At 40.3% G+C, this 19615-nt stretch overlaps 1 long non-coding RNA gene across 1 annotated transcript; it reads left to right on the top strand.

Moving 5' to 3' along the window:
• Positions 1 to 564: 564 nt before the first annotated feature.
• On the top strand, positions 565 to 2706 carry LOC117660898 (uncharacterized). The gene is made up of 2 exons (XR_004589837.2): positions 565 to 667; positions 2288 to 2706. It is a non-coding gene; the product is annotated as an uncharacterized LOC117660898 (long non-coding RNA).
• Positions 2707 to 19615: the final 16909 nt, after the last annotated feature.

Raw genomic sequence — 19615 nt, 5'->3', positions numbered from 1 at the left:
CAAATTGCTAGATGCAAAGCTATTTGTGAAGCTGTTGAAGTGCGAGTTCCATCGCACAATGTTAGACTATCTTGGGTATCGCATTTCAGCACATGGGGTGGAGATGGATCCGAAAAAGGTGTCGACGGTATTAGAGTGGCAGGCGCCCAAAACTAGAAGGCAATTACAGAGTTTCCTTGGTTTTGCCAATTTTTATCGGCAGTTTATCCCGTCGTTTGCACAGGTAGCCGTCCCATTAACTGACTTATTAAAAACAAAACATATTGTCGGTGGCAAGGTGAAACCGGGACAGTTGTTACCATGGAGCTTAGAATGTCAACATTCCTTTGAGCAGCTGAAGGACTTGTTTGCCCGAGAACCCGTACTGAAACACCCAGATCCCTCATTGGAGTTTGTTGTGCAGGCAGACGCTAGTGACGTGGCCGTTGGAGCTGTGCTGTTGCAGCGAGCTAAGGATGGCAAACTATATCCTTGTGCGTACACATCACACAAGTTGACATCCACAGAACAGGGTTGGGCTATTTGGGAGAAAGAGGCGTTTGCAGTTAAGTGGGCTTTAATGACTTGGCGGCATTTGTTGGAAGGTATTAATAAGAAGTTCGAGGTCTGGACGGACCATAAGAACTTGGAAACCCTTCAAACCCCTAGGAAACTGTCACCAAAACAGGTACGTTGGGCACAGTACTTTCAGCATTTTAATTTTGATTTGAAGTATGTCCCTAGTGGCAGGAATTTTCTGGCCGATGCGTTATCTCGGATGCCTCAATTTAACAGTAAGAGAGAAGACGTAGTGCAGGCAATAATCCCAAAACCCCAACAAGTAGCCCGGTCTCACAATAGGACAACCAGGCTCACATGGAAGATGGAGCTACGAAAGGCAATGGAGTGTGACCCTTGGATAGGTGAACATAGAATGCTGTTGACTCAGTGCGATGGGTTGGCTTGGATGGGGACGAAATTGTACATACCTCAGTCTCTATGGGCAACAGTATTAGACAGGTGTCACGATTCAAAAACTGCTGGACATTTCGGTTTTCTGAAGACACTACATCTCATTAGACGACAGTTTTGGTGGCCTCAGATGCGCAAAGAGGTGGAGAAATATGTGAAAAGTTGTAAAGTATGTGCAGTAACAAAGACGAGACCTGATAAGCCGCTTGGTTTGTTACAGCCAGTTGCTGATCACAGTAGACCATGGGAGGAGATAGGGATGGACTTTATTGTAGACCTGCCCGAGAGTAAAGGCCACACAGTTATATGGACTGTAGTGGATCTTTTTTCTAAGCAGGCTCATTTCGTTCTGTGTAGGGGCCTGCCTTCTGCAAAGAAATTAGCACAATTGTTCATTCGGCATGTATATCGGTTGCATGGTGCACCTCGGCGGATTATATCAGATAGGGGCATACAGTTTACAGCACGGTTCTGGCACGAGTTTGTTACGCTGATAGGTTCATCTCAAGGGTTAAGTTCTGCTTTTCACCCAAGTACCAATGGGGCTGCAGAAAGGACCAACGCTATGGTAGAGAGATATCTACGTTGTTATGTCTCGTACCAACAGTCCGACTGGTCGGATCTCATACCATTCGCTGAGGTAGCATATAACAACGCGGTCCACCGGAGTACTGGCATCACACCGTTCCAAGTTGTCTATGGTTGAGAGTTTACTGCAATCCCTGAACTAGAACCAGGAGAGCAAGAACAGGTGTCTCCCAGGGAGTGGGGGGTACGGATCGGAGTCCAGTGGCCAAAGTTACAGAAAGCAGCAAAGGAATATAAAACGTTTGCCGACAGAAAAAGAATGGACCACAAACCATTTCAGATAGGAGATCAGGTCTACGTATCTACTAAATATATAAAATTGAAAATACCCAGTAAAAAACTAGGGCCCAAATATCTCGGGCCCTTTACTGTTACGAAAGTAATAAACCCGGTAACCGTCGAATTAAAACTACCACCTTTACTGGGAAAAATCCATCCGGTATTTCGCAGCAGCTTATTAAAGCCCGTAGATAGCATACGTGACCCGTTAGACCGTCCAGGACCTTTGGCGGGGGCTCATTACAAAATAGTTGAGATATTAGATTCCAAATTGAGTAGAGGAAAGCTGAAGTATTTAGTGAGGTGGAAAGGCTACCCTTTGGAAGATGCCTCGTGGGTACCAGTTGAAAGCCTTTGGGCTGATAAGTTGCGTAGACTATACCACAGAAAATACCCTCAAAAACCCGGGAACGATATACAGACAGCCTCATAATGGTTTCATATTAACTCTTTACTTTATATCTTACAGGTGGACTCCTGGTAGGGGGAGCCGCCTGTTGAGACCCCACGTTCGACAATCTGAAGATAGAAACCCATACACCTGCGGGAGCGCTACAGGGGAGCCGTGGGAGGTGGTGGTTGGCACTGATACGTTCCTGGACACATATATGGTGGAGGGGGGTGATAGAGCGAGTATGCGGACGGTCACCTTGCGGACGCGATAGGGTTTGCTCGGTAGCTGCTGCACACTGACGCTCCTGATTGCTGGGGCGGAACGGGTGATGTGTGGAGCCGAAAACCCGGAAATATGAACTGATTAGAGCGCTTATTTAAACAGCGTTGGGCTGCGGTGATGCCCAACGCCAACTTTGTGTTATCGTTATCTGAACTCAGCAATGTCCGCAGCAGCTATGGATGATGAATAAACCTTTTCCCTGCTTCAACGCACATTGACTGCAGCGTGGCTTATTACCGTCCTCTGGGTTGCTGAGCGAGCTGAGAGAAGCTGTGATTCACGTTCCTTTTCTTATCTTTACAAAGCTAGGTGCAAGAAAGCAACAATGCTAATTCCCTTTGAAATACCCAGAGATCATCGTAAAACCATTCACATTATTTTGATTTCATTAAGACAATACAGAATAATTGAATGACTCTTTACTTAGCTTCTTATCCAGGTTCCTTTTCAAATGATGGCTTACATCTTTAAAATCTGCAGAAGATTTTGCAACTTAAAAGAGCCTTCGAAAGCATCTAGGTCGTGTTCCTTAATTGTTCAGTGAAATATATACTTTTTTTTACCCAAAGTGATTCATATTTCCTACTGAAAAGGCAATTCAGTTATAGATCAAATGAATAGTCTATTAATCCATGAGACACTAAACTGTGGAAAGAGGAGTAGGTGGCAGTTAAGGAGAGGCTGAGGCACATGGGAAGGGAATGTGAAGGCACCCATGTGTACAAATATTGGGGAAAGCAAATGAAAAGCATAGGAACTAATTTAGAAGAACAATCCCTAAAAGAAAAAAGAAAAGAAAAGCAGAGCTGATTAAACCAGTCCAAATCACAGCTACCTAGCCAAGCTAGGCTTTTCTAAAGAAACAGAAAGGAAAGAAATAGGAGAATGATGAATTAGCAATAGCAATAGCACTTTAGACTTACATAGTTCTTCACAGTGCTTTACAGCCCTCTCTAAGCAGTTTACAGAGGCAGCATATTGCCCCCCAACACTCTGGGTCCTTATTTTACCAAACTCGGAAGGATGGAAGGCTGAGTCAACCTTGAGCCTGGTGAGATTCGAACTGCCAAATTGCAGGAAGCCAGCAGTCAGCAGAAGTAACTTAAAGTACTGCATTCTAACCACTGTGCCACTACGGCTCTTAGGTCTCCTAATGGTCATAATCTGGATTGAGAACCATCTAGCCCTATAACCAAGCTATCTGGACTGAATTTTCTGAAGTTGGTTTCAGAAACAGCGATGAGTAGTATGGAGAAAACAGTTCAGTTAAGCCATAGCATAGAATTGCACCAAGTAGGGAGACTATGTGAATCATTGCTGAGAATCAAACTGAAGCCAAATGACTTTTATGTTTTCAGAATGGGAGGAAAGACAAAGGAAAGACATACATTTTGTTATCTCTGAATGTCAAGTGAAATTATTTTTAATATATTAGGAAAAAAGAGTATTAGCTAGAGGCAAAAGTTAAAATAGAACCAATAATTATTTTAACCTTTTTATTTTGCCCAGTTTTTAACTCCCTCCCCTTCCCCTTCCCCTTCCCCTCCCCTCCCCTTCTCTCCTCTCCTCTTCAGAGCTGCCCATCTTCTACCAAATTACTTTGAGTAGATATATGTGAGGTATAGGCTTTCATATAAGAACTCCTTGCTTAAATTATTTTATTTGATCCTTTCTGAGTTTTGTTGAGGGATTAGACTTTTTTTTTTCTTCCCAAGAGTTTCTTCAGGTAATATTTTTAAAGTGGGCAAGATCTGACACTGGTATATTTGATTACATTTTTATAGCATTAAAACAACCAAATTATAACATGATAACACAGGAATGGATCTAAATATAACATTCATCAATGAAATCAGCAACGGCTTAATTTAATCATCCTTCCAGAAATGTCAATGATGTAAAATAAAAACATTTATGAACAGAAATTGAACAAAATTGTATAGAAGACAGATAAGATATTACAGTACTGTTCAGTACTATAAATTAGAACTGATGAATTAGATTTTTAAAAATTTTTAAAAAGTTGAAAATATGTATTTGCTTATTTTGTTACAAAATGATATAGGTTTGGTTTGATTTGGCATAGTAAGCGCTGTGAAGAAAAGAAAACATTAAGTGGATAGGGTTGGGGGTAATTTTCTCATCTGTCTGAATAATAGGAACCAGGAAGTGTATATGCATGCATATATGTATGTATTATTTATTTTACTTTTACCTTATTATCTTTACAGATCACTGAAAATCATCAGTTGTCATGTTCCATTTTCTCCTTTTAAATAAAACAACAAACTGCTGAGAAAGAATGCACAAAAAACAGCAGGCCTGGTCCGTGTTGCAGGAAATAATGTCATAAATGGTATATTGCAAATATTAAGTGTCAGCAAGGATGCATTCTTCATCAAATTATCTTTTATTTTATGGAAGATACAGCCTTCCTCACAAGTCTGCATAAAACATTTACAACGTCTTTGCCATTTCTCGCTGTACTGTTGCATTTGGGAAAGATGCAAGTGACAAGTGAATTGAGACTTATAAATAAAAGATTATGGACATTACGGTAACTTTAGGAGCCTGACTGGCTTTTGTGTGCTGGTAAAGGCACTTGACCACTGGCAACTCTTACAGGCATTTGGCTTCTCAGACAGACATGCCTTTGGGATGCCGTGTCTACAGGAGTCGTCTCGAAAAATATCTCTGATGCTTTCCGATGCTGGAAATTCAGTAATGCATTGTCTCTGAAGCCATTGTCAACGTCTTATGAGAAAATTCTTTTCAAAATGACAAAAATGGAAATCAGTAAATTGTATGCTAATCCGAAACCTAGCTTCATGTAGTAGAAAAATATTCCCAATGAATCTTCAAGAAAAAAAAAATATCTTAGTTTTCTGGGACTGTATCTTTGAGGGAATTCTCCAGAAAGCAAGGGCTAATCCCATACTTAAATAGCTTCTTTTTCTGCTGGCAATTCATCTTCCTTATTACACAAGAAATGCCCATCTGAACTGAAGCTGAATGCAAAAAAGAGCCTTGGTACTACAGTGGTTTAAAGCACCCTGTTATTAACACAGCTGCCTGCAATTTACTGCTGGTTCGAATCTCTCCAAGGCTCAAGGTTGACTCAGCCTTCCATCCTTTCTAAGGTAGGTTAAATGAGGACCCAGTTTGTGGGGGCAATAAGCTGACTTTGTATAAATATACAAAAGTATGAAGGCTATTGCTGAATGCACTGTAAGCCGCCCTGAGTCTCCGGAGAAGGGCGGCATATAAATCAAATTTAAAAAAAAAAAAAAAAAATGGATAGATGCATGTAACTATTCTGACACAGTGATTGATCATAGTTTATGGTCTGATTCAGGGTGTCAAACTGGCAGCCCGCGGGCCAGATGCATCACACGCAGGCCACACCTACTCCAGCTCTGTGAATGGGAAAAACATCACAAAAGATAATGTGGTCTGATTGGAAAAAGTTGATACAGATACTGTATATTTGTCCCCATACATAAATCCTTCAGACTGACATTAAGCTCATACAGTGTATGAGGCAGTACACACGTAAAAATGTAACATGACAAGGGCCTGTTTATTTTATAACTTGGAAATAATTCTACATCCAAAATCTGAGGATAACTCATAGCTTCCCTTCATCAATTGGACACTGACTAATGCAATAGTCCACATTTACACTACAGCATACCACAACTACACTATAATAGTACAATATTTTACAGTACTTGGAAGGACACCAGACAGTTATAACTTACTTTTTAAAAAGCACGGACCTGTAATGCTAAAAGATACATATTGTTTGAGAGTAATATATGATTCCCATTGGTGAAGAATGCTGCCGATACTTGCCTTTTAATATATAAAAGAAAAAGATACAGTCAACATCCATCCTATTGTACTTTCCCCAAAGCCAAGAAGATAAACTCATTGATCTTTTAAAGCAGCTCACAAAATACTGAAAGGAATAAAAACACAGAGGACCATGGATGGGTTTCAATTCCCAGCGGACATTCTTGTTGTGGTCTCCCAGCAGCCTGCGGAGCTGGCAGCAGAGTTGGACAGTGAGGAGGCTGGGGAGGACAATGGGCCAGTCCTGGAGTCAGGGGAAGGCCCTGACGAGGGCTCTGCATCAGAGGCAGAGATGGGGCCAGGGCCATCTGGGAGCGATGTGCAGTCTCCAGAGCCTCCAGAGGCAGATAGCAGAGGGCAGAGGAGCAGGAGGAGCCTGTTCCTAGTGCATGCATGCAAAGAGCTGCCAGAAGGCAAGAGCAGCTAAAGCAAAAAGGACGACTTGGGAGTAAGGCCAGAAGATGATTGGCCCCTCCCAGAAGGCTTAAAAGAACAGCAACGGCTCTTGGGATCTTTGTAGGAAAGCAATGTTGCTACATTTTTTTTCTTGTCAGCGTCTCTTGCTTCTGAACTTTTGCCAAAAAAAAAGCCTTTGGCAGGGTGCCAAAGAAGATAAAGGTTGGTGATAAGGCCGAAGGACTCTTTATGAAGAATTTGTTTTGGAATTAATTTGGACTAAGCTAAGAATAAAGTAATTCTCAGCTGTTCTAATAAAATATGTTTGTTTAGGATTGATTGTGCCTGGTAATAACTACTTAGGCCTAGATCACAACAATTCTATAAGTTGTCACCATGATGAGACTGAAAGAATTCAAGGGAATATCAATATAAATTGAAGACAATCACCAATCCACAGGGATCATCCAATGGTCTAGCATTTGCTAGGATATTATCATCATCTACTGCTCCTGTACAGTGGTCTGAAACTGGCAAAGATAAAATAGCACTGGTTTCATTCTGAGACATCCTTGGGAGCTGGAGAGGTAAAAGTCAAAAAGGTCAGTCTGGAAACTTCAATTGTGTCATCATAATTTCGGTCTTTTCTTTTTTGACCCGTTTCTGCAGATTCCCCGTGGCTTGATTAATTCAATGAGAAAATACAGAATTCCATATCAGGAAACACTGTTAAGTTTAATGGATTTCCTACCACATATTTCAGTTTAATGAAACTTTATGAGAGACACACCTCATTTAAAAATGTGTTCTTTTTTTTAAAAAAGGTGAGATTTTGACCTTCTGAAATATTTGACAGGAACTGACTGAAATAATTATGTTAATAGCTTTTCAAAGTGTATTTCTTTCCCCAAAAGTTCTCTATTTCTCCATTATGCTGTACTAATCTTTTCCCCCAATTATAATGTACTAGTATATCGGGCTTCATCCTCATAAGTAGTTTGGTTACTGGGAACATGAAGGAAAGAAAAGGACAAGAGATCTCAATGTAGAAATATGAATATTTTATAACTATCTCTGTAATATTTTAGATAATATCCAAACTACAGGTATAGTTGGTATCTATCCATCTCATTTCATCCCAAGGGAGATACAATACAATATGTCAAAGCAGCAAATGGAAATTGGTTCCATGCAATAGCAGTTCATTGCAGCATACTGTTCTCTCACTTACAGCATCTAATTTGTCAAAGAAAGAACACACTGTGAAATCTGTACATGAATATTTGATGTATTCATGCATATGTGCAACTTATACTTTTTAATTTTTTAAGGCTCTTGTCTAGGAGTGATTTTTTTTTGAAACTATGTGCTGCAGATGAAAATGAAATGCAAATATATTTTGTGTACCACTGATACATTCTTTACCATGGTACTGTCATAACCGGGTTATTATTGCATAGAACACGGTTCTCAACCTGGGGGTCGCGACCCCTTTGGGGGTCGAACGGCCATTTCACAGGGGTCGCCAAAGCCCTCTCTCACCCCCCCCACGCCTTCACTCACCCTCACTCTTTGCTCTGTTGGATCGCCGGCCGTTCGCTTACCCCACCCACTCCCAATCTATTGCTGCCTCCTGAGTCCCAGCTGATGGCTAGAGGAAAAAAAACTGTTTAAATTCTTCTCGCGGGGCTTTGTTAAATTTTATTTTTATTATTGAATTTCTATACCGCCCTACTCCCGAAGGACTCAGGGCGGTGCACAGCCATGAAATAAAACACATAGATATGTATTGCCAATAAATAGTGGTGGGCGCGGGCCGGCGAGCCAGCAATTTAACAAATGGTTTGATGTTTTTTTGTAATTTTATTGGCCCACGGAGCTTCAGCATAGGCTAATTAGCCCTTGATTAGATCGGCTCCCGACTCTCAGCTGATTTGCTCTCAGCTGTTTTGCTCAGGGCTCTGCTGCTTGTTTGCAAAGAGTGCTGGAGCAATTTTTTTTCCCCTAGCTATGCTGAAAAAGGAAACTGAAAGTAAAGCAGGCTGTTGGCTTTGCTGTTGCTGCAACGTTGGAAAATTAGGCAGGCAAATTTCTTTTCTTTTTCTTCACCAAAAAAGGTAGGTGCAAACAATGGGAAATTTAGGGAAAAAGAGGAGAGTTCAAGATTTTAAAACACAAAAGAAAAAAAGCTCTATTTAACTAGGGAATTGTAATAATTGAGATACTATTAATTATATATTGTTTTGAAAGCAGAAATGGTTAAGATGTGGTTTGGAGAAATATATGGGGGAAATTATTTGGTTTATTATTATTGGTAAATACAATTAATTGATTTGTAAGAAATTGGATTGCATGGAAATAATTGGAATATTCATGTTCATATTAATTATTATACAAAAAAGGTAGTTATATAACTAATTGATTTATATTAAAATGTTGAATTTATATTAAACAACTGTGATATTACATAATTAACCAGTGTGAGGATGGATATAAAAATAGATGACAATGGGAAGGGCTATAATATAGAATAGAAGGGAAAAATTGAATTTGATTAAGATTAGAGATGAGGATGAAGGGTAATATTGGTTTTTTATAAAAACAGATGAGGAATAAATATGGCAAAAAGGAAATATAGAAATTGTAAATTTAATTGAAATGACTAAACACTGTTCAAATTTGTGAACCGGCCAAATACTCTGTTGAAAGAAAATACATTGTATGTTTGTATGTGTGTTTCTAATTATTGTTATTTATTCATATTTGTTCTCTTTTATTCTTTAAAGTTTAACAATTCATTCTTTATCTTAATATCTTTATATTTGTTTGGGGTTGGCTTTCTTCCCTTTCATGTTTTTTATTGTACAGCAATCTTTCTCCTCAAACCTACCACCTCTCTCTTTTCTTTCCTTCTTACTTTCTCTTCCTCCCCCTCTTCTTCTCCTCCCTACTTCCTTTTCCTTTCTCCTTCTCCTCCTCTCTTCCTCCCTCTCTTACCCTCACTCCTACTATAATTTCCCTTCCCTTCCTTCATCCCTCTCTATTGCTGTATCCTTTTATGCATATGGACTACTCAGAGGGCTGAAAAAGTAATTTCTGATGGTCCTTGCACTTTTGACCAGTCCTCGAACTTACGACTGTCCTCACATTTTACATTTTTGCCCTATCTTGTCACCATGGTGAAGAGAAGCAGTTATGAAATGAGTGACACGGTTGTTAAGAATGCTACAATGGGCATAAATGATGACCAGTCATAAATGCGAAGACCGGTCAAAAGTGCGAGGACCTGTCAGAAATCACTTTTTTCAGCCCTCTGGGTAGTCCTTTTGTGCATATGGACTACTCAGAGGGCTGAAAAAGTTATTTTTGACTGGTCCTTGCACTTTTGACCAGTCCTCGAACTTACAACTGTCCTCACATTTTACGTTTTTGCCCTATCTTGTCACCATGGTGAAAAGAAGCAGCTGTGAAATGAGTGACATGGTTGTTAAGAATGCTGCACGGGCATAAATGTGAGGATGGTCATAAGTGTGAGGACCAGTCAAAAGTGTGAGGACCTGTCAGAAATGACTTTTTTCAGCCCTCTGAGTAGTCCCTATAGACATAGCCATGGCTACCCAGTCACATGACCAGCTAGCCCCGCCCACCCAGTCACATGACCTCCAAACCATGCCCACAAAATAAGCCATGCCCACAGAACCGGTAGTAAAAAAAATTAGAACCCACCCCTGGTTGGGGGTCACCACAACATGAGGAACTGTATTAAAGGGTCGCACCATTAGGAAGGTTGAGAACCACTGGCATAGAAATAGATTGTTGGAAGGAATGTCCATCTGGGTTTTATTTCCAAGAGGGGAGAAAGACACTGAAAACATGGAGACTACTTGAAAAGATGGTTTAAATGGTGGACAGGACCACAAGGTTTTGAAGTCCTGGGCAAAAATGGGCAGAGATGTTGAGAGTGCCTGGGTTTTATACCCTCTGTTGGGCTTTGAATTTGAGCTTGTGTTATGATTGGTTGTCAGACTCCCATGGAGCCATGTAGCGATAACTTTGTAGGTTGTCTTTTGAGTCCCAGGCTTGGTTGACTCTTGCTGGGTGATGATGTAATGAAAGGGCTTTGGGCAATTCCTACTATGGCTCTGCCTGAATGAGGTAGATCTTTGTTATGTAGAATAGCTTGGGCCAGGCCTTAATGGCCCATTGACAAAAGTGGGTTGGGGGCTGAGTTTCTGCCTCTCTTTTAGGGGAGATATTCGGCCCTTTTAATACTTCCTAAAATATCTCATTTTCCTAGGAGAGGGGTGGGTGCTAACTTCCTACAAGATATTATACCATGAGGTACCATGATATAGATTTTGGGAGCTACAGCCTCCTAGGAGTTTTTAACATAAGCAAGGCAGTATGTGTGTGTCCACTCTTCATGGAGTGCATCACTCTGCCAATTACGAGTTATAGTGGGTGTGCCTAGATACACCCACATTACACCAATTCTCCAATTCTCCACGAGCTGCACTGGCTCCCTATTGGTCTCCGGGTGCAATTCAAGGTGTTGGTCATTACCTTTAAAGTCCTATATGGCTCAGGGCCAGGCTATCTTTGAGACCGCCTTCTACCACATAGCTCCCAGCGACTGGTAAGATCCCACAGAGTCGGTCTTCTCCGGGTCCCGTCAGCTAAACAATGTCAGCTGGCGGGCCCACGGGGGGGGGGGAGGGCCTTCTCTGTGGCTGCCCCGGCTCTCTGGAACCAATTACCTTCTGAGGTCCAGACCGCCCCCACCCTATTGGCCTTCCGCAAAGCGGTGAAGACCTGGCTCTTCTGGCAGGCCTGGGGCCATTGATCTCCTTATACTGATCTTGCAAGACCCAGCCACAAATTGGAGTGCATGTGTTTTAATGTTTTTAAAGTTTTTAATGTTTTAATGTTTTTCTTTTTAACATTTTTTATGGGATTATTTGCATTATTTTATTCTTTGTTGTAAGCCGCCCAGAGTCCCTTGGGAGTTGGGTGGCATAGAAATGCGACCAAATAAATAAATAAATAATACAAAATGAAGTGAAGTATCCATTCTGCTGATTAGAAGAGGGGTGCCACTTCATTCAGTCACTTGAAATCTTGTGCTCAGCTTGGATCTCTGACAAAGAACTCTTTCTATGATCTGCACTGCCTTACAAGGATAGGTCAAAAGGTTGAATGCTTGAGCTCTTATGATCAGTAAGGATTATATTGCCTACCTTATCAAGAAGCTATTTTGTAGTGCCAATAGCTAAAAGGCTGAGTTTGAACACACTGTATACTTTGATAGGGTGGTAACTTTACATTTCTCAGAGTCTCCTTGAGTCAGTTAACAAAGCTAACCTCTAAAACTCCAACTTGATAGTGATTTTATTATGCATGCCAAGGGTGTATCGATGTTCTAGGTATGACTCAGGATTTCATGGTCAACTGTAAACTTGCTTCTGATGATTTTGTAGTGAGCAAGATGTCATAACCGCTGCTATTACTTTAAACTGATACTTATCATCACTCCATAGTAGGGTTTTCACAAGGATCATGGATCATGATTGTCAGCTAAAGAGAGTTTAAGTGAACTCTTGTCATTCCATCTAACAATTCTGCAGAATCTCTAGTGAGGAACAAGAGCTCAAACATTTCGCACAGCAGTTTTTAGGATCTTCCTGTTGTTTTATCATTGTTTTATGGTTTTTAAGCAAAGAAGTCTCAGAGATACAGTAATAGCTTAAGGCAAATGAAGCATTCATAACCAAATATGTACTATGACCTTCACTACCATTTCACCCACCATCATGAAAAAGAAAACCCATATTACAGGTAGTCCTCGACTTCTGATCACAATTGAGGCCACAATTTCTGTTGCTAAGCGAGATAGTTGTTAAATGAATTTTGCTTCATTTTATGACTTTTCTTGCCCCAGTTGTTAAGTGAATCCCTGCAGTTGGTAAGTTAGTCACGTGGTTATTAAGTGAATCTGGCTTCCCCATTGATTTTGCTGGTCAGAAGGTCATAAAAGCAGATCACATGACCCCAGGACACTCCAACTGTCATAAATCTGAGTCAGCTGCCAAGCGTCTGAATTTTGATCATGTGACCATGGGAATGCTGCAATGGTCGTAAGTGTGAAAAATGGTCATAAGTCATTTTTTTCAGTGGCGTTGTAACTCTGAACGGTCACTAAATGAACTGTTATAAGTTGAGGACTACATGTATACCATATGTAGGTTTGGTAGGTTTCCTAAAAGTGGATTCTGCCATATACACAGGTAGGTTTCCTAAAAGTGGATTCTGCCATATACACAGAAGCTTTAAAAGCAACTTCTTTGCCAATAATTTTATTAGATGCTGGTTTGGAAAAATGTTAAATAATTTAAAGAGGTGTTGTGGCCCGTCAGCGGCCTGTGCAGCTAGTAGCTGATTCTGACAGCGAGGAGGCTGGTGTGGTGCTGCGCCAGCAGCCTGTGCAGCTGGCACTCGAGTCAGACAATGAGGAGGCTGTTGTGGCTCCGTTACCGGAGCCTGTGTCATCGTCAGGAGAGGACTCCGAGAGTGAAGGGGAGGAGTTGGCAAGGCCTCCCTCTCCAGGACCCTCCTCTCTGGCAATGCCTTTGGTGTCCGCCGAAGGGCAAGAGATAGGGCCAGGGCCAAGCACATCCACGCAGCCACAGATGGACAGTGATGAAGGTAATGAGTCTTGGCTGGACCCACGCCAGCATCACAGAGATAAGCATGTGCAACAGAAGAAAGGGCATGCCTGAGATTAGGCTGAGTCACTGGACCACACCCCACAGGATATAAGGGAGTGTGGTGGCCAGTCAAGCCTTGTGACGAACAAAGCTGAAAGCTTCCATGCCATTCTGCATTGCCAGACTTTTGCTTTAAGACTGGATTATCTCTGGACTTGATTGTAATTATTGAGCTGCTTTCCTTTGATGTATCAGAAGTGGGGAGAAGTTATCTCTCCTCTTTGTAAATAATAAACTCTTGGCAGGCAGCCACTATGTTGTTGCCAAGTTCCGTTATCATAAGGAAAAGGATTTTGCCGGCTGGTTTGGTCTTTAACTCCTGAACATCTGTTGGTGTGTGTGTGTGGGGTTGGGGACAGAACAGAGGCTGGAGAAGATGTGGTGCCAGAGGCGGGGATTCAGCCAGGGCCTCCAGAACCTTCAGAAGCTCCCTTAAGTGAACAGAACGAAGAGGAGGAGCCTCTTCTTGATGCACAAGCGCGCAGAGCTGCCAAAAGGCAGGAGTGGCTCCTCAGGAGAAGGTCTCCTCGAGAGTAAGGCTTGGGGCTAATTGGCCACTCCCTTAGCCTGTTTAAGGAGGAACGCCGACTGAAGCAATTTGCAGGGAACAACTTTGTTCACATACCTTCATGTCTTGTCTTGCTTATCTTATCAGCTTCCTGCAAATTGCTTCTGGGCATTCTGCCAACCACAGTAAGCTTTCAGTATTACTCTTTGAATCCTTGGCAGCTGTTAATGCAGTTAATTAACAGCCGTTGTTGTAAAAAACTGGTTTATTTAGTAAACTAAGGTTTGAACGGATTTTGTGTGTGCTGCGTTCTTTGGGGTCCGTAGCTGGGGCAGAACAAGAAGTCAAACCGAAAGGATATATCCTAAGCATCCTTATTACAATGGCCATTCAGGCTTTTGACAATCTAATTTATATTACAGATAGGCCTCAAGTTGATTTTACCACAATTGACCCCAAAATTTATGTTGCTAAGTGAGAAATTTGTCGAGTGAATTTTGCCCCATTTTACGACTTTTCTTGCCATCTTTGTTAACTGAATCACTGTAGTTGTTTAAATTAGTAACACGGTTGTTAAGTGAATCTGGCTTCCCTGTTGACTTCGCTTGTCAGAAGGTTGCAAAAAGGGATCACGTGACCCTGAGACACCGCAAATGTCACGAATGTGAGTTAGTTGTCAAGCATTGGAATTTTGATTATGTGACCATGGGGATGTTGCAACGGTTGTGAGTGTGAAAAACAGTCATATGTCCCTTTTTCAGTGCTGTTGTAACCATGAATGGTCACTAAGCAAACTGTTGTAAGTTGATTACTATCTGTCCTTTATGGTTCTGACACTATTTTCCCTCTACTTTTAATGAAGGTATCACTAGGATTCAAGGGATCTACTAATGCAAAAATGTAGATAAGGTGTTTTTAGCTAAATACTCTCATTTTGCTTAATGAACTACATATTTACATACAAACTTCAATAATGACATAGCAGATATTAATTGTGATGCTTGTTATTGAAATTATATAAACAGAACACCCAATACTGTGGGAAGTAGACTTGAACAGGAATGTAACCAAAAATAACTGAGAGTGTCCTTCATGTCTGAGAACATTTGCATAAACTTTAGAGGGGAAAAACAGGAAAGATCATCTGTAAAGCATGCCAATCAAGTTTGTATATTGCTATTAATCTTTGAAAAATAGTTCAGAGGAAAGCAAAACATGATCTGGAGGTTGTTAATAAACACATATTTTATTCCTTTACTATCTAATTCAAGGTGGCACAGTAATTCAGTGGTTAAGATAAACTGAGCTTATCGGCTGGAAAGCTAATAGCTCAGGTTCGAGATCCGAGCACCATGCAATGGAATGAGAGCTCTCATCCTCACCCCAGCTTCTGCCAATCTAACAGTTTGAAAGCATGTAAATGTGACTAGATACATAGGTACCACTTTGGTGGAAAATATCTTCAGACAGTGCTGGCTCAGTGGCCTTGAAATAAAGATGAGCACCACCCCTTATATACTGCAAAGACTTAGCAGAGTAAAATCTGCAGGGACTCCTTTACCTTTGCTATCTAATTCACACCAGTGTCATTTCCATATGATGGAAAGCAGGAACGTGGGTAGCTGGTTATAAGAGCTGAAGGTGATACATTTATAAATACAGTAATAGCAGCATCTTGGAAATCCAAGTGAGCAATAGTTGCTGATACCCTACTGGGAATTCCATAAATATTGCTAGTGATTCTTAGGAGGAATGAATAAAACCCCAGCTAACTTTAAAGAAAAGGAAGTGGAAAAATGAAAGCCATATCTGTACAAATGGAGATATCAACTGCTAGTTGAATGAAGAAATTATTGCAAGTGAGAAAACAATATGCATCATGTCTGAAATGAAAAGCTATTTTTGGCAGTAAATACCTAGAAAGACCTGACAAAGAATATAATTTGATGATTGATGAAAGCTTTCATAAACTGGGTCAATCCAGTGGCGATGAGCTTCCAGGCTAATAGGCCATGTTCTAATTACTGAGTATCCAGATGTTTCATTAGCAACTATGACTGGCATTTTCAGGGGTGAAAGTGTCTTTTCTGTAGCACGCTTCTTGGCAGCTCACAGGAAACCAGGCAACAACTATATTTGCAATATAACTAATCCCCAATTGGATCATGTCATCAGAGTACTGGATAGCCAGATTCTGATGGATTCTTCATCCAGTTGAATTTGTAATTGGTCTGATTTGAAGAAATTCTAAAGAAACTGATTTCTGATTGGACTTTCTTTGAAACATCTTGCTGTTTTCTTTTCTTTTCTTTCAAGTGAGATTGCTGAAGATTCTAATATGTTTGTTAATTATGGTATAATATCAGAAGGACATAGCTAGCTAGCATTTAGGAAGAATTGATTGCTAGTTTGTTTGAGTCTCAACAAAACGAAAAACAATAGTTTTTCCTCCAACAAAAGAGGAAGAAAGAGATCAAACTAATTAACATTTAGTACTTGTTTGTCCATGAGATACATTTCTTGGCTCAATCTACCTTTTATTTTTATTGTTTTGATCTTCATTCTTTTTTTTTTTCATTTTTAGAAAATATGGATGTTATATTTTAGTTAATCGTGTTTATATCTTGTATGCTATTGTTACTTTTTCTCTTAAATAGTTTGATACAATAAAGTTATTTGAAAGTGTGGAGTAGGTAAGGAGAAGGCATCTTCTGCTGGCTGTAAGTCTAAATCAGTTTATATTGGGGTAGGCAGTGCCACCTGTAATCAAAACCTAGGGCATGTAAGCTGTAAAAGTCAAAATTGACATCTTAAACTGCCCTGAAAAAAATGCCCAACAATGTAGACATTAGACAGATAATCAACAGAAATGTCATCTGCCCAGGATTGGAACTAGGAAACTGGGTTTATTCCCCTTCTTCCCCTTCCTTTGGACAACTGATTGGCAATTTTGTTGAAATGATTGAAGTTTTAACATTACAATATTTCCCGGAATAAAGACTGGATTGGAGTCTAGCTTTCTTAGCTGTTACTTTTGAAAAGAAAGTCATATCCTGTATCCGCATAATATATGGCAATATGAAAACTGTCTGATTTAATGAAACGAGCATAGAGCAGCTGTGGTAACTAAGACCTGAACGAGAAATGGAAAACCTGATTAGAAATAGCCATACTTTTTCGGATTCAGCCATATAAAATTCTCTGAAGATCCCCTTACTTTTTCCTGATTTAGATGGGCCATTTCACTGCACATTTTCTTCCTGTCCGTGTGTTTTTCCCCTTTGAGGCCAGGAACATTTCTAGAGTTGGATTCTTTGGACATCAACAGCTCATAATAAGAAAATATTTATTGCCTGAGATAATTTCTTTTTGTCCTTGAATGATATAAATCATCCTGATAAGCAACACATAACAACGCTGATACTTCCAGTATTTTATCTTTCAAGTTATGAGAAATATCCCAGCAATTCATATCATATTTCTGTCTGTGGGTATGCCTTTGAAAACTAAAAGGAAAGGAATGAAAAAGATACTTGCCTCAGCCCTCCAAGGTTTTCACATAGTTGGTTTCCAGCTGAGAGGTGCTTAAACTGGCTGGTGGGAGGTTCTCTCTTTGACTCAGTTGCTAAAGGTTTTTTTTTTTTCTTCAATACTCCCCATGGGTTCTAGTTCAGTGACTGCCTGAGCACATAAACACCAAGGTCGATTACCAGATTTAATCTGCCAGGTGCAAACAGCTGTTAGATCCATCTGTGGGACATTTTGAAAGGACATTTTTTTTAAAAAAATCAAGCCTAACATTTCCTCAGTGAAACTCTTGTGTTCCCCCAAAACATGGAAACCATACAGTTAAAGATGTAAACTGCCTGCTGTGTGGAAAATATTTTGGATTCAGATAAATAATGAGATTTCAGTCTAAACAGATGCATGTCATAAAGTCAGACATTTGGATGTCACTATTAATTATGTGGTCTGGCTTCTATGACTTGCCACTGTTTTTTTAATCAGCTGTAATGTTTCCAAAACAATGCAATAATATCTGCTACAATAGCCCTCAACTTACACCACTTGACCACTTTGGTGATTGTTCAAAGTTACAACTGCCCTGAGAAAAGTGACTTATAACTGGTCCTCACACTTACGACTGTCACAGCATTCCCATAATTACATGATCAAAATTCAGGCACTTAGCAACCAGTATCTATGGTTACAGTGTCCCAGAATCATGTGACTGTCATTTGTGACCTTCCCAGCCAGCTTCCAACAAGCAAAGTAAATGGGGGGGGGGGGGAGAGAGAGAGCTGCTTAACAACCATGTGATTCACTTAACAATTGTAATAATTCACTTAACAACCATGACAAAAAAGAACATAAAAATCAGATGAGCTTCACTTAATAACCACCTTGTTTAGCACTGGAAATTCTGGTACTAATTGTAAGTCAAGGACTACTTGTTCTATACATATTGCAGAACTTCTCATTTGTCATCTGTACTATCATTTCAGTGCAACAGATAGAATATTTGATGGTCCTCTTCCTGGTTTCTCCTCCTCCTCCTCCTCCTCCTCCTCCTCCTCCTCCTCCTCCTCCTCCTCCTCCTCCTCCTCCTCCTCCTCCTCCTCCTCCTCCTCCTCCTCTTCTTCTTCTTCTTCTTCTTCTTCTTCTTCTTCTTCTTCTTCTTCTTCTTCTTCTTCTTCTTCTTCTTCTTCTTCTTCTTCTTCTTCTTCTTCTTCTTCTTCTTCTCCTTCTCCTTCTCCTTCTCCTTCTCCTTCTCCTTCTCCTTCTCCTTCTCCTTCTTCCATATCCATCATTGGCGATCATGTTGGTGATCCTATTTTTATCATCAGCCTCATGAAAAAGTGCTGTTGAGTTTTGTCCAAACCAGTCCCTTAGATTTTGAAGCCATGATGTTCTTCTTCTGCCTGGACTTCATTTGCCTCCTTGGAGGATTAAGTGAAGTATGCCATATTTTTCTGGATGTTGGATCACATGTCCAAAATATTCTAACTTTCGCTTTTTTTACAGTTTTGATGATTTTATTTGGCTTTCCCAGGTGGCTGGTTCTTTTACTGAGTGAATATTCTGTCTTTTAGGATTTACCATTGACTTGAGTGGCCACCTTAGCATTGATTTAGAACCTGAATTCAATGAATACATATTTACCGGACCTCTTCCATTTCAGGTAGCCAAAAGTAGTGAAGGTTAACATGCACCAAAGATTTTGTACTACAGTACCAAAGCTTGAAATATATGCAAAACCAGTAACAGCTATGGGAGAAAAGCTAATTGTTCAAAGAAGCACATTATGCTACATAAGAGCAGAGCAAATTCCTTCTACTTCAATATCAGCAACCATTCCACTGATATAATCTGAGTTTGTAATGGCATATTCCCCACAATTAAAGTAATGGGAAACTCCTAGCTTGTTCAGCTCTATTACAGTATATTACACTTCCTGATTGCATGTTGAAATATAAGGCTTCACTTTACAGCCTATTTATGCAAATATATTGTTCTCTTGGGGGTACTTAGCTTTGGGACTTCCACTATATAGCATCTTTTACAGTAGCAAGTAATGTCATTGTTGAAAAGCTACCT

The sequence above is a fragment of the Pantherophis guttatus genome, chromosome 1 (genome assembly GCF_059756535.1).
Source record: "Pantherophis guttatus breed Tessera chromosome 1, ASM5975653v1, whole genome shotgun sequence".
Lineage (NCBI taxonomy): Eukaryota > Metazoa > Chordata > Lepidosauria > Squamata > Colubridae > Pantherophis > Pantherophis guttatus.
The sequence above is the reverse complement of the archived record's forward strand: the minus strand, read 5'-3'. Positions and strand labels throughout refer to the sequence as shown.